Source organism: Bactrocera oleae, chromosome 4 (genome assembly GCF_042242935.1).
Source record: "Bactrocera oleae isolate idBacOlea1 chromosome 4, idBacOlea1, whole genome shotgun sequence".
In the NCBI taxonomy this organism is placed as follows: domain Eukaryota; kingdom Metazoa; phylum Arthropoda; class Insecta; order Diptera; family Tephritidae; genus Bactrocera; species Bactrocera oleae.
The window spans coordinates 54,918,623-54,935,542 of record NC_091538.1 but is presented as its reverse complement, the minus strand read 5'-3'; the positions used below and the strand labels follow the sequence as shown (position 1 = coordinate 54,935,542).

At 35.6% G+C, this 16,920-nt stretch overlaps 1 protein-coding gene and 1 long non-coding RNA gene across 5 annotated transcripts in view; one reads left to right on the top strand and one right to left on the bottom strand.

Annotated features, from left to right (window-relative positions):
- LOC106619178 (peptidyl-prolyl cis-trans isomerase-like 3) overlaps positions 1–16,920 on the bottom strand; it is a 142,330-nt gene that overhangs the window by 119,144 nt on the left and 6,266 nt on the right. The window lies entirely within an intron of this gene.
- Positions 3,808–4,664, top strand: LOC118681014 (uncharacterized). The gene is made up of 2 exons (XR_004976648.2): positions 3,808–4,091; positions 4,158–4,664. It is a non-coding gene; the product is annotated as an uncharacterized lncRNA (long non-coding RNA).

Below are 16,920 nucleotides of genomic sequence, written 5' to 3'. Positions count from 1 at the left end.
TCGCAAAAGATTTCGTGTCAACCCTCACAGGGACAGAAAATGCCCTTACAAAAGGAATACCGAAAACAAAAAAAAAAACAACCAACGAGAACAAAAGCAACAAGTACAAAAGGACGACGATTTAAATGCTTTCAGAAGGCAAACTTTCGTTGTAGATTTACGTGAGTACCTGCCGGCGACGGCCTTACCTCACGGTGTTCAAAACACAACGGATCAATACAATGCGTTGATCAGCGCCCCAAACAAAACGAGCTTATGCAAGTATTTATTTGGATACCAGTGGCAGTGTGTCTGGGTCCACACTACCATCTTGGTATGATTCGAGGCCGACCTAAAACCTCTTCCGTTTTCGGGTACGGCACCCAGTTACTTGTGTAACTTCTTTTTTTCGAACTGAAAATTCAGTTCTTCCAGCATTTAGGTTTAAACCACAGCCACCACGATACTCCCCAAAGGGCCGAACCCAATGAGCAGATTGAACAGAAGTCCAAGGGCTTTCTGCTCCCCGTGGTACCGGAAAGTCTCCGGTCAGACTGCGTAGCCTAAACTACTGCCAGTTGAGCTCCCCATTACTCAAATGACTGGTGACATTTGTCGCTTGAACTTCAAATGTCTTTTTATTTGCTTTTTCATTTAAAGTGTTTCTAATATCAGTTCAAGCTGAGTATTATAGCACTATCACTCCATATACTATGCTGATATTACTGGGCAAAGAATATAATAACAGTCATAGTGCATATTGGCTTTTAGTCGCCTTTTACGACAGGCATGCCTTGCCGCGGGCATATTCTTTCCCCAAACCCGCAGGGGAATTTCAGAAGGCAAAGCAGGATTCTGCAGAAAGGGACACAAGACGCATGAACAAAACTAAATCTTTAGACGCATGCGCCGAGCATACTGATATTTCAACGCCAGTAACATCAGCTCTTCCTAAACGGACTACACACAGCCTAGAGTGCAGACGACAAAAACTGGCAGCAAATGTACTACGCACCAACAAAAAGGGGCATGGACGCAACTTTTCCGGCCGCAGAGAATTCGAGTCAATAGAAGACGAGCCAAATAGCTTGATGTTGGCTACAAAATCGTAGACATCGCTGGACGCAGAGAGAGTAGAAACTGACCAGCAATAGGTCAATCCTTGAAACCGTGGTCTGAAGTAATGTGAAAGTGGTCCCGAGATAAGAGAAAAATCCATGATAGAAGAGAGAAGTATTTTAGTGACCACTTACTAAATAATTCAGCAGAAAGCGTGTGAATGGTGATCATATAATTCCAACCCGTTGAGATTATTATTGCAGACAAAATCGAAGTCTAGATAACTCTCATGACAACATATATTTCCATCCAGAAATCTATATGGAAATACTGATGAAAATTCAATTCCTTTTTAATCGATATCAACAACGTTACCAACTTTTTGGCAGCCTCTAGTACGAAATATGGCTACAAGATTGTTTTTTCATCAAAATATTTCAATTACAACAACGTTTAACTACCGTTAATGATGAGAGAATAATTACACGAGTGATTATACGAAGTCTATAATTCGGTCTTCTTTCTGTATAACTAATTTATTGAATAAAATAAAATAAAATTGACGTGAGTTTATTACTAGGACATTGCTTTCAAAAATAATTTCCCCTAATTTTAATTTCAATATCCTTAATAACAAACTAAAACCGCGAAACAATGTGACCTAGCGTCATTTTCTTCGGGTTAAGACCGTAAATATTTCAACAGTCAGCTTAATGGTTGACTATAGTTTCCAATCCAATGAACAGTCTACTTAAGCCTCATAGTTGTTTGTAATTGAGAAATCTTCTATCATATAATTTGCTTTTAATACTTATACAATACGCTACTACAAAGAACTACACAACCATCTATATTCTTCTCGTCTTTTTAACACGTCTGGCCAATCAAATTTATGGCTGTTTGATTGTCTCCGCCATAAGAGCGACCCAAATGTGTGTTGCGCAAGCGTGGAGTGAATAGTGTGACTGACAGTTAGTCATTCGGCGACGTCAAATGTGTGTTGACGTACTCACACGTCTTGTGTCATACGATAGAAAGCAAAAGTGTGGCAAAGTTATAAACTCGTTACCTTCAACACGTTAGCATTAGCAGTGCCGGCATCGGCTGACAGAACCGCGAGGGTACGTGGCGCCGACAACTAGCTGTCAATTTAGTGTTGGAGAGCAAAGCGAAGTTCACAAGGCGGAAGCAAAGAAAATTTTATTAACTGCTTCTTGTAATTTCTTTCGTTAGCCTTTTTTATGGTACTGTTATAATATACTTATGTTTTGACATGGCGCCACTGTAGTGACATAAAATGTCAACAAATGACCAACCGAATGTTAATGAGTTTTATAATAAACCTGCAAGGTTGAATATATTTTTTTTAGTGCTATTATTTTCATATAATTTTTGAGTCTATTTTATATAAGTGTTGGATTAAAAATTGATTATGATGATGAAATTGTTTGTTGAGTCTTTTCTCAAGGTTAGGAATTCTTATCTTCCATGCAGTTGGATATAACAGTACATTTGTATGTTCTGAAGAGACATTTGTATGTTTGTTCTAGTATCTTCTTATCAGTTGCAAATATTTATTTTGGGAGGCTACTTTGATTAACAAATAATAAATCTATCTTCATATATAAAAGCGTGAAAGCTTCCGCTGGCTAGAACATGTTACTCAATTCAGTGAATGTAGGCTCTCCAGCTCTGAAAATGAAAATACGGTTTTATAAAATCTCCATTGAAAAAACCATAACTAACCGAAGTTGTAAAGAATAGTGTTACTAAACGAAATTGTCTAGTAAAAATTAAAAATTCTGAGAGTTTACGAATGAAATGTGAGAACGCTGTCTTGACAAAAAAAAACTACAAAGCAATAAAAAATTACAGAAAAACTGACATCAGGCTATCACCAACCAGGCCTAATAAGCATAATAACGGTGTATAATAAACTAAGAAGCGACTAATAAATAAAACCAAAATTGAATGAATCCTCCTATATCAGTAAAAGAAAAATGTTGGTAATCAATGAGCTTAAGCTTTAGACAACAAATAGGATCTTATATCTGTGAAAGTTCCTTCTAATCAAATCATAGTAATAAAAAGAAATCGAGGAGATAAGTTGCTTAGTGTTTGGTTGAATTATGAAACATCAAACAAAAAATATTAGTTTTTAGAGTTACCAACTGTGTTTAAAAGTCACACTATTAAAATTATTTCTTTGATAAACTCGAAATTTACGATACATTGTGAGTGCCAAGCTTTACATATTTTATATGGGGCTAAGATATTCTTACAAGGTTGCCATAATTATTAAATTTCTAAATACGTACACAACTAAAAATTAATTTAAAAACTTAATAAATTTCTTGCTACATAATGTTTTGCTGACTTAACAACAAATCAAACACCAAAAAACAATATAATTGTATAGTGTTGCCAACTGACTGAAACAAAATAGAAACAATTGTTTTATAAAATGAAAATTTAAATATTTTAAACTTGAGTGAGCTGTTGTTACAAGGTTGCCATACGTACTAAAGTATTGAACAAATAATTTGAAAAATAAAAATAAATTATATATAAATTAAATTAAATTGAATTAAAGAAAGTATTAATGAAAAAAATACTAAAATGTAAACAAACAAATTTTTGACAATTGCAATAAATTTTGACAGTAACATAAATGGGTTGAAAGATATTAAAAGAATAGGGCAGCCCAGCGTACTAATAAAGACCTAACTTTGACGATTTATTCTGGGTGCTAAGAAATAAAGAATCAAATTTCTCTCTTTCAGGTTTTATTAAACATATATTTGAGTCCTGATACCGATACAAAATGGCGGCTGCTCGGCTAATCTTCGGCGCCTTTTTTGGCAACTGAAATGCAATTTACCATCTGATAAAGTTTGACCCGGACTGGTCCATATAAACTGCGCGCGCACACTAAATTGATAAAAAAAAATATTTCCTAGACAGATACAGCCTTTTACGTGTAAAGTTGATCTCCATATGTCAATTGGTGTATGCGTGACAGCTTTTTGTTTATGACGCTTAAAGTTTGTCTGGTAAGTTTTACCATTGAAAAAAAAAATTGAAGAACGAGTTTGGTTGAAACTTTGTGTTTCCAATAGAATCACCACTATGAAATCGTTGAAAATATTGCAGAGCTCTTTTGGAGAGTCTACTTTATCACAAACATAATTATTTGAGTGGCACCAAACATTCAGTGAAGTCATCGAAAGCCTGCTTCACCATCTCCACCTACTGTTTATAACGATAATATCAAAAAAGTTAAAGAAACAGTGCTTGAAACTCAGAGGATCTCAACAGCTCTTAAGGATCGATTCAAGACATTTTGGTTAATGTTTTGGATATGAAGCGTGTCAATGTTAGACTCCTGATAAAAGAGCTGAAAGTAGACATCTCAAAAGAGATGCTTGACAACGTAGCTGAGGACTTTATATTCATCAAATGCAACATTACTCGTGCCGAGACTTAGCAGTCCCAAAATTTACCGAATGGCATTCTAAGAGTGAGCCGAAATGAAAAGGAAAAAAAGAATTCGCTGAAGGCACTGAAGACCCTCCCAGCCTTATGACAAGTGTATGGAAAGTTGAACTAAGCGTTAGCATGTTTGTAATGGCTCAGAAGCCTATTTCAAAGGCCATAATAAAGATTTGTATTATATTTTTGTTAGACTTTTTACTTTTGATCTCACGCTCAACAAAAGAAATGATATTTTTTAGCTATGTGTAATTTATGAAAATTGCTTTAACAATCTGTTAACTATAGAGTACTCTATTTTTTATAATCCAAAATTAAACTAAATATTTTTCAAAAATGAAATTCATAAAAAAATAAAAAATGTATAATGCAAGAGCAATTTTAACTAATCGGAAATGAATTTAACTGTCAATGTATGCAAATGACATTTTCAACTAAAAACAAAAACAAAATGTGTGTCTTTACAAAAACAAAGCAATCACACGAGTTATTCAATACAAAACCAAGAGATGTCATGCCAGGAAGAACGATTAACCGTTTTATAGGCTAACGCCTGTTGCGCCCACAATTTGTTGCATATTGAGAAGCAACTAGATCGAGGCAACAATTCAAACAGTTTTAATAGCAGTTTGATATGTGCGCTGCTATGACTAAAGCAAAGAGTAAACACATAAATACATACATATCTATACATATGTACAGGGTTTTTCAATAAGGGTGCTATGATTTTTTTTCAAAAAAAAAAAAAACACACTAATTGTTAAGGAAATTTAAATGTTTTTTATTTGATATGAAGTACAATCGATACAATTAGGTACTGAATGTAACATCATTCAAATGACCTCCACGACTTCATTTGCAGTAACGAATTCGATGAACCCAATTTTCAAATACTTTTTCCACTAAAATTAAGTAGTATGTCATTAAAAGCACGTTCAATATTGACTTCTAAAGCTTAATAGAGTCTGGTTTATTGCCAAAAACCAATGACTTCAAATAACGTCACAAGAAGTAGTCTAATTGTATTAAATCACAACTTCTTGGAGGCCTTTCAGTGTCACAATTCTTAAAATTATTGAATCTTCAAACTTTTCTCGCAATAATTCGGTTGTTGCACGTGCTGTGTGGCACGTAGCCCCGTCTTGTTCAAACCAGATGTTGTTTATTATTGATCTATACCGCTATCCATTAACAGTAACAGTAACGATGTCACCAGCTTCAGAAGTACGGGCCCATGATTCCACCAGACCAGAAACCACACCAAACTGTCAATTTAGGTGAAGTCTTAAAAAATCGTTATCGAAAAACGATTGTTTTGATAATAAAATTGAATAATTTGTAAACATTGTTCTTGCATATATTTTTGTATGATGAAATTGTAAACATTATTGAATACAATAAAAATAAAAAAATTACAAATCATGACATATTAAAAATGGCCGACAACACACTTTAAAGACATATCATCACTATTGGAAAACCCGTTATGTTTGCACGCATATTGAGTGCGATATATTTAAATTTAGACTATTTGACTTTTTTATGTGCGTTTTAGCCTCAATGTGCTGTGATATTAGACTAAAAAGTCAAATCATTGCATGCAGAGAAATATATATATCCAAACATATATCGAGATTTGCACGCATAGTTAGTGCGACATTTACGAAAAAACGTACACACACATATATATATTTATACAGATTTGCCGGCACAATAAACTAGCAAACGGATAAATGCAACTAAGCACACAAGCATACGCACACACAAGTGCATATGCATGTATGTATGTATGTGTGGAGCATAGACATGTGCACTTAGTTGCTTAGTTACAAGCGCGTTGCAGCTATGCGTTGCCAAGAGGCAGCCGAGAGACAGTTGCAAGCAAATCGGTTTGTAATGAACGATTGACTCGCAGGCAAAAGTAATTGGGAACTGTCATGCAATCTGATAGTGTTCGAATGCCAAATGGACATAAATTTGTTGTTACCACTCAGTGTGATTGCGCACTTGCGAGCGTTTGAGTATGTGTGTGCGTGCGTGTGTTGCAAGGCATAATCGGATATGTAGACATGTGTATACATATGTACGTACATATGTAAATTGATAAGTGAACTTTGTGTAGCATTTGACTGCATTTGAACTACAAACATGCATATGTACATATGCACATACAAATATGTGTATATGTGTGTGTACATGCGTGTTAACAAGGCTTTTATCTAACTATTTATAGGCGCACATACCTACATATGTACATATATCAATATGGACAACTGCAGTTATGCTCAGCTATTTGTAAATATGCAATTAACACGCTTAATCGGTGACAAGCACACGCACACACATGCATACACGAACTTCCATTTAAACGGACGCTTTCTTGCGTTTGATGCGTGCTCTCATTGACACTTTGGTCCATTTCATCAGCTCCATTACATTTCAATAATTTTTATCGCTTTATTTCTTTGCTGTGAAAGGCGTGAGAAAGATTAATTGGTTTGTAGAAAAGACTTTGTGTTACAATATATATGCAAGCTTTTGTAGCGGTAGGGATTTGTTCAATTTTCTGTCTATTATATACAGTTGTCCACAAAATAATACGAGTACCAATTTGAAAAATATATATTTGGGTACATAATGTGTCTGGATCACATGTAAATGATGAGGTACAATAGCAGTATATATAACGGGATATTTACATCAAAACATACAAGTAAAACCAATTTTTAATGAGATGATGTTATTTTCGTTCAAGTTTGCTAGTTCTAGGTCTCGATGACACTTGGAATTGCTTTCCACAAAAGAATAGGACTGTTAGACATTTTTTTACTAAAATAATCGCAAAATTAGAAAAGTAAGTATAGTTCCACAATCTAGCAGCATTTGAATTAGTAATAGGAAATGTAATAATTGGCATTTTTTTCAATGTGTAGAGGAAAGCATTCTAGAGAGGTAAAGTGGGAAATGATAAGAATTAATTCGAAAACTAGGAAGAACGTATAATGAAATCCAAGAAATGTAAGGCAGCTTTGCCCAAATGGTAGCAAATGCCTTAAATTATAGTAATACAAATGAAACCAATGGACCAAAATTGACTATCCCAATATACGACAGTACTGCAAAATTAATGCCTTTGCGTCAGTCACGAGCATCAGCGTTGAATTAAATTTATCAGTTAATACTGAAACACATTATACGCGATTGTCACAGAACAAAATGTATACGAAAGATGAATTTAAAATTTAATAATTTGTTTCACTGATAAAATCATGGTAGAAGATAGCTTTTCACCTACTGGAGTTGGTCTATTTTTCTTGAGTGAAGATCTCGTGGATCAAATGGCATTTGTTAAAACATTAGATGAGGTAATGTTATTATATGCATAAGATAATGACCATAAACAGACCAGCAAGTGTGCAAAGAATTTATGTAGAGACAACGCAGTTGAAGTCTGTTCAGTCTCCTGACCTCCTGACTTCATAAAAATTCTCAGAACTGATAAGAGAAATAGTGTTATTGAACGAAATATCAAATTTTCTTTACGTTCAATTGAAACATATGGACTATGGAAATATTATATTAATATATCATCAGTGAATGTCTTGTGAAAAATTCTGAGACTTAAAACATGTTTTTTAATAAAAATTCTCACTTATGGCACTCATTTTTTTTTTGTGGACAACTGTACATATCTGAACCTAAAAAGATCTCTTAACCAATTCGAGCGCAAAATTGTCGGACTATATGACAAACATCCTATAATTTCTAGAATTGCTTGTTTAAAATCTCAAAATCCCGACATTGCAAGACATATTGGAAATTTGATGCCCTCTGAGCTTAGACTAGTCTAAACCCCTCCAAACGGCCAAACTGTGACAATTTATAGAAGTAGGAGTAAGCAAAAAGAAATCGAATATCTCTCTTTTATGCTTTGTTCAACATATATTTGTACATGTACATCTGGTACAATAGATGTTATAATTTAAAAATTTGGTACAAAATGACAGTTATTTTTGGGTTAACCTTTTTCAAAAGGGTGTGTAACCGCGACGGTGAATCTAGGAACTCGTAAACGTGACGGTAAGAGCTTGCTAGTAAAGTACGCACGCCGCTACAGTTTTACATTAATCTCGAAATGGTGGACTTGTAAAAAATAGGTGCAATTTTTGGCATAAAAATTTAGAAGTAAATTGTTTATAAAAGAAAACATAGCAATAAAACAATAAAAATACTTGTCTCCACAGTTAACTTACAGACTTAAGGCACAAACCTTTTTCCGCTGCCTGGAATCAAACTAAAGCAATTATATTCACTTTAAAAATTTGTATATACATATTTCGAATGTACATCGGAAAATAGTTTCAGAGATATGAGCGTTCTTGAAAAAAAAAGTTCAAATTAGTGTGACGGCTTCCAAAACGTTAAACGCGTTTTTCTCGAAACGCTGTTTTCAAAGTCGGTGAGGAAAATTTCTCCGAAACGGTTGGACTGTTCGACATGAAATTTTCACACGATCTTCTTAGATATAGTTGTCAGGTAATGAGCGAAGGAAAGCGATTATGGTTAATAATTTCGGATTTTTAAACTACTCTAAAATGTAAACTCTGTCAAATTAAGAAGTTTTCTTTTGGGAACCCGCCTTTTTTTTATTAAAAATATGTATTCATTTATCATAATAAATTTTTTTTGTTCTGGAATTTCTAATAATTTTTAGCAGAAAAATCTTCCTCACCGTCAGTCATCTTTTTTCGGGGGCCCTCCTGAAGATCAGTAAATTAAACTAAGATCAGGAGCAATACATGTAGTAAAGAACGAATCTGTGCAATAGTAGTACCTGGTAGTGGTTCTTTGATGCTTGGGAAAAAAGGTTTTCTTTCCATAAATGAAGAACATTCAGATGTGAATTAAATAATGTTAGTGTTCATAGAAGTACAGACCCATATACCGATTCTGAGCTGACAGTACATCGAATGGACTGACGTGGAAATAGCTAACGACGACACATGATATTTATGAGTTTGTAAAGCTTTTATACATCAACTACACGGGCCAGACATCGCACAAATACAATCAGATCAAATATAACCCAGACTGGTCCATTTAAACTGTGCGATCAAACCGAATCGATAAAATTATTTTTCTATATTGGTATAATCATTGAAAATGTTGCAGAAGAGTTTTGGGGTATCTACTTTATCACGAACGCCAGTACTGCCACAAAGCATTCAGTGCAGGTCGTGATGTCATCGAAAACTTGCCTCATGCAAGTCGTCCATCCACCTCTCTTAATGACGATAACATTGAAAAAGTTAAAGTAGATTTTAAAAGACCTCAACATCTCTAAAGGGTCGATATAACACAGTTTGGTTAATACCAAAGGACCTTGCAAAAACGACATCGAGTGAAGGTAACAAAAGATATCATTCGTCAAACGCATCATTTATGGCGCTCCAAAAATTAGCCGTAACCGAAAAAACCAAAATTCGCTGAACTGAAAGGCACTGAAATCTCTGAGTCGAAACTTATAAGAAGTGGTTGGCATGCTTGTATTGGCTTTTAAAGGCGATATTAAAGATTTGTATTATTTTCGCATCATTTCCACATTTTGGATTTTATAAATAATCTGAAAAGAGGTATAACCGAATCGCCTTACGGTTGCGCAATGGAAAAACTTCGAAAATCTAAGACCGTTCCAGTTAGGTAGACCCGGCTTTGACTGGGACGAACTTTGCTTTTACCAGGGTGGAGGACGATATCATACGTTATCGGTAGACCCTTAAGTGGTATGATGAGCAAGTTTTTCATAAAATAAAGGCAGAAACCATAAGTAAAGAACGAACTCCTACGGAAGAAATATGTTAGAATTGTTATTAATTCGAACAAAATGCATATTAAAATAGGCTTTCAACTTTTACTGTCACATCACTAAGCGAACATAGGTTTATGACATTTTTTTTTCATACAATTAATTTTAACAACTCATCCAGCGTTAAGCACCACGTTTCTCTTCCGGATTCCCTGATTCCATTGTGAAGCCAATCCTCTAACAACTTACTTACACATATTATAAAGGTATGTATGTATGTATGTATGTATGAATGCTCATTCCCATTTTATACCCATACTAATAAGCTACATCAGCTCTTACAAAAGACTTAAGCAACAAACTTGTTTCAATTTCAAAGTACTTAAGCGCCGAACTTCAATCCTTTTTTATATTAAAACTGAATGGAAGTAAACATTTTAATAAAGAAATTTTAAAATCTACGTCAACTATTATAGAAGTTTTTAATTTTAAACACAAAAAATTAATTAATTAAATAAAAAAATTCAAATATTAATCATTTACATTCAATTTGTATTATATATATAACATATGTCTCTAAACAGAAATTCGTACATTACAATTCGCAATAATTATTCATACATACACACATTTATGACAAATCCGCAGCACTTAAGTAAAAATCTCCGCCGCTAAAACCAGCGAAAAGCGCCATTAAAATCGGAACATACACCCAAACACAAACACACACATACACATCTGTTCATTATAAATCTTTCAATGCACGCCACCACACAAACATACATACATACATATGAGCGGCGAGTGCGTGTTTGCACACACATAAACATATGTTGTTAAGATCGATGGGATTACGTTAAAAGCGATGCAGGATAGACGTCTCTACCGTAACAATGACAACATAAACAACAACAACAAACTAGTAAAAAAGAGAAAATAAATAACAACAGACAGCACTGTAACGACAAATGGTGTGTTGCGGATGACAAAAATATTAATGCATTTTCGCACACACATTTGTCGCACAATTAATGCAGTCTGCCAGTGTCGTCTGTACGGTTCCAACTCTGCCGGCGTTCTTTCTTTTCATTTTTGTTTTCGTTTTACTTGCTTTTGTTCTTTTGCTTGTTTCCGCGGAATATGCGAACAGTAAAGGGTTTCTACAAATGCTGTAGTGAAAAGATAAACGGAAGACTGGTCTCGCTTGACTTATATTTTAGGAACTGGTCATCCGAATTGGTATCCTGACTTGATCGGCTTGAGAATTAAAGTGGTGTCTGCAATTTAATATCAGTATATGAACTCAAAAGTCTACGATAAGGAACAAGCTGCGCTTGAAGATTCGAATTCTAACTCTAGTAATGAGGCCAGTGACTTTGAAAGCCGTAGAAGCTCCAATGTGGATTATTGTTGCTGGACCTAAAATAAAATATTAAAGCAACATGATAGTTATAGGGCATTGAAAGACGATAAGCTGTCTATAATATTTATATGAGGAGCTCTAGTTAGATTTTTACCTTAGATTCGATCAAAATGGTGAATCGAACACGCTGCTCGCTTAAATCGATTTCAATGATATAATGAAATGAGGATCATTCCTTTCTTTGAACTCCACGGAAAAATTGTTGCTTTCACATATCAACAGAAAAATTTACTAGATAAAGAATTGTATACCACGTAACAGGTAACCTGAGATATTTTGATTGATATTCTTTGTAATACTAGGCAATGTAGTACCGCAAATGGCCAGTTCGGAGACTTTTCTGGCACATAGGAATAAAAAATGCAGAGAGATAAGTAGGAAATAAGTGACAACAGAATTTTTGAAGATTAACCGTTTATAACAAATTTATTACAAAATATATTTCTAATACCCTGATATTCAAACAAAACTTGGCGCAGAAAAACCGACCAAATTAGTCAACAGATTTCTCTAACCATCACTTGCAGAACATATTGACATTAAGTAAAATATGCTAACAAAACTGAATAAAAATGTTACACTTAGCATAAAATATTGAGGATTAGGTGTTTTTTGTTGTTGTTGTTTTTGTAGCAACAGAAGATATGGTATTCCTCACATAATTTTGCAAAGTTGCCAAGTTAGCAGACTTTGAGCGGATAAAAATCCGTGTCCGTTCAGATTACGTAGTCTCTATTGTCGAGCTCCACAATTTCGACGAACACTCTAATAAATAATATACTGACTTCCGTTGCTCGATTTTTCAAAACAAATTTTATATATTTAATCATCTTTATAATGCTTCGATTCAGGCAGTATCTTATATTATATTTCACCCCCAATTTGCTCTATTATACTAGACAATGCTATCGTTTTCATATTATAGTTCGGCTGTGTACAATCGACTATCGATATTTTGTTTTTGTTATAGTCGGACACATATGTTTATCATGTGCTTGCGTTAGGAGCCAATTTCTCTTAGTAGTTCGATTTTAATATAAGAAAAGGTTAGTCACGTTTTTGTGTGCTCTTCGATTTTTGACTTTTGAAAGAAATGGATCAAAGAATATGTCTAAAGATTTGCGTTAAAAATGATGTAAAGTGCTCCAAGGCACCTGAAGAAAACATCGAAACAGTGAAAAAAATTGTTCTTGAAAATCGTCGAATCACTTTTAGGGAAGTTGCAGAGGATGTCGGCATATCAATCGGCTCATGCCATTTAATTTTCTCGAATGTTTTGTGCATTAAACGTGTGGCAGCGAAGTTTGTTCCGAAATTGCTAAATTTTGAGCAAATGCTATGTCGCATTAGTATCGCTAGGAAGCCAAAAAAAAAATTAAAAAACGCTTAACCACCGTATTTATCAGACTTGGCTCTCTGCGACTTTTTCCTATTCCCAAAACTGAAGAAACCAATGAAAGGAAAGCATTTATTAAGTTTGTTACGGATTTTGTAACACTCAGAAGGAAAGATCGAAGACCCCGTAAATTTTATATGTATATAAATGATTAGCGTGACGAGCTTAGTCGATTTAGAAATTACATGTCAATTCTGTCTCTCTGTCTGTATATAGGCTAACTAGTCTCTCACTTTTGGAGATATCGACATTTGCCGGAATCGCCGATATCGCACTACTATAGCATATAGCTGCTATAAAAAATGGCCGATCAAAATCAAGTTCTTGTATGGAAAACATTTTTATTTGTAGAAATAACTGCACTACAATCTCCGAACATAATCTTCAGATTGGACTGCTATAGCATATAGCTGGCATATAAACTGACCGAAGAACATAAATGCAATGCTTTGAGAAATGTAACTGTAAGCGTCATTATAGCTTCGTTGCAGCCGAAGTTAACGTTTTTTCTTGTTTTACAATATTATGACCCACTATCAGAAGCTGTGCAATCGACCACTGGGTTCTATTGGCATGACACATTAGTAGGCACTTTGACTCCCCCCATAAAATCACACAGAAAGGTATATATGTATGTAATCATATGTATTCGCATGTATGTATGTATATGCGTTCAAAAAGTCTACAGCGGCTCACACACCTTTCTGCCACTTGGCTTCTTTCCACATACATACATATGTGCGTGCTTTTATTGTTGTTGTTGCGCAACAACACTCAAAATCAGCACCGAAACCCACCACCTCTTCATTTGGCTGCATATCAGGTAAACTATGTATAAAATATATACATATGCACATATTTGTTTGTATGTATGCGTGTATTAAGATATGTGATGGAATGAATGTGGCAAGTATAGTTGTTGGTATGTATGTATGCGCATATTTGCTTGACTTTGGTGCACTATTTGTTATTGTTTTTGTACTTTTGTTGCTGTGATTGTTCACAGTGCTCTGCAGTTGTTCTTGTTATTGAAGTTCAAAGTTTGTTTGTTTATTTGTTGTTTTTTATCACTTTTAATTCTTTGCGAATACTTTTTGCCGCGATTGTTGTTGGAATTATTGTTATGCTTAGTCGATTTTACTACCACTGCCGCTGTGTGGTGGCATTTTGTTATTATTGTTGTTGCTGTCTAAAGTGACTGGCGTTGTCGCACGCTGAATGCAACGCTCTTTCTGTTGCTCTTGCCCTTACCGCTGTCGATGCCGACGCCGATGCTGCTGTTGAGGCAGTTGTCACTGTGTGTCGTCGTTGTGTTGTCGTCTGCTGCTGTTCAACATGCGCCAAGTATCTGAACGATGCACTTCAATGTCATATCGGATCACATCTCGTCGTATCGCATCGTTTGCCATAGCGTCCGCTTAGAGTCTTTCGGCGACAGGAACAGCTCGCTCAGGGGGGCAAGCGGAGAGAACAGCGCTTTTGAATTGAATTGAATTGTGAAATATATATTATATTAGGGTGGTCCGATAAGTATTTTGCCTCAGCGTCCCATGACGCCACTATCAAAATATCTGCAGCATCGAATCGCATATTAAATCGAGCATAGCTGTTGGTGCTATGGGTTCTGCATTTGCTCACTTTGAACCACAAGCGCAACCGTGAGATCACTTTACAGTAGTGTTTGACGCTGTTTGAGTGCAATCCGAAGAAGATTCTGCATCGCTTTGTGACCATCGACGAAACATGGATGCGCTGGTACACAGCAGAGCTCAAGAAACCGTCAAAACCGTGAACTTCACCCGGTGGACTTGCTCCAAAAAAGGCGAAGACTGCCCTCGTAGCCGGAAGGGCGGTATTTACTGAGAGGAAGGTGGGATCTATATCGACTACCTAGAGAAGGGCAAAAAAAGTCACAGAGCTCCAATACGACGTGTTATAGAGTCCATACGACGCCGAGCTGCAGAAAAAACAGTTCCATTTGGCAAAGACAAAATTCCTCATCATAATGACAAACCCTAGCGTAGCCATATCCAAAGTGATCGAATTGGGCTACGAACTTCTGCCCTACCTACTGTATTCCCCAGATTTGGCCCGTACGACTTCCTCTTATTTACAAACTTGAAAAAATCACTTGCCTGAAGACTGAGTTGAATAAGGAGGTTATCACCTACTTTGCAGACCTTCAAAAAACGTATTTTTCAAACCGGTTCAAGAAGTTGCATCATAGATGGTTCAAATGCATCGAACGAAATGCAAACTATGTTGAGAAATAAATCGTCTATTTCCAAAATTTTCGTTGGTTGAGCACTCATCGGACCGCGCTCGTATGCTTATACATATGTATGGTATGTGTGTAGAATAGAGTCGACATCCGTGAAGAGCAGATTTGTCGCAAAGGATACAAGGGTGTGCCGTAGTGTGCGGGCGGAGGTATTTTACATTTGTCTGTCTGCTTGCCTGTCCGTCCATTTGTCTACCAATCGACCAGCCGACACTGCCGTGACATAACAATGGTGTTATTTGTACGACTTTGTGGCACGGCGGCGCGTCTTAATCTGCGACAGCGACAGCTCTCTGCTCGCGATTAATTCGCCTATATGTACTTTGTATGTAAGTATGTAAGCTCTGTCGTTGCTTGCTCGTATCTCTTGCGCCTACATTGTGTTGATCTGCGTTCTTCTTACCTCTTTATTCTCTTTAATTTGGTTGCAAGTTGTCAGTTTTAGATTGAAGAGGATCAATGAGCAGCGATCTGATCGCAGGTTTGCAAGATTCATTACATAAATATTTGCCAAGAGATGACAAAATTGTTTTCCGTTTTTATTTTTCTTCTTCGTTTTCTTCTTGTCATTATTGATTCGGTGCACAAAGGGCGTTCGGTTGGTAGGAATTGATCGGAACAAATTGCAACACTCATCTTGACTTATGTACTAACATTTCCATTATTTCTTATTGCTTTTTATTGTCATTTATAGCGGCTGATCTGTGTCATATTTAGTACATTTTACGCCTTTATTTGGATCTTATGATTGACGAAGATAAGACAGCAATATTTACTCTTTTTTCAGGCTTGACACAATTGCTTATTTTAAAGCTTCTTTAGAATATTATTAAAGAGTTTTAAAAATTAAAAGATGCATAATTATATTATCATGGACCGCACTATTTGAACCAGTACCCACGACAGTCGGTTCTACTGTTCCGCCAATAGTCGGGTCCGCTTGGGAATTGTCAACTCGGCAACAATACTCAAGGATTTTGAGGGATGTTTTCGGCTGCTACGGCAACAACAAGAAGAGTCGAATCTACGTTGCCGGATTTTATCCGATAAAACGCTGTCAATCCAGAAGTATTTATCAAATTTATTTGGGGTTTGTTCTGTGTGACTATATAGGCTGTAAGGTCATCTACTCATAATTATCTCGAAACTCGACTGAAAACGATATTCACATTATTTTTTCCGTAGACAAATATCGAACGTTTTCAATCGAGAGAGATTTTACGCATACACTATTCTAATCGCTCTAGACCTATTTAAGGCCCTCGCCACGGCTAACTACTACATACTTAACAGCAGCAACACTTTATTTTCATATATTAAAAGTTAGATTGCAAGCTGTAACCCAAGCCAAATTGGAATTTTTCCGATTTTAAACCTCGAAGTCTTGTTTAAAGCCCACGTAACTGCTTGAAAATCGCCGTGTTGGCAGCATTTTGGGCATGAAATGTGTCAGTGCTAGACTCGTGCCAAAAGAACCAACAATT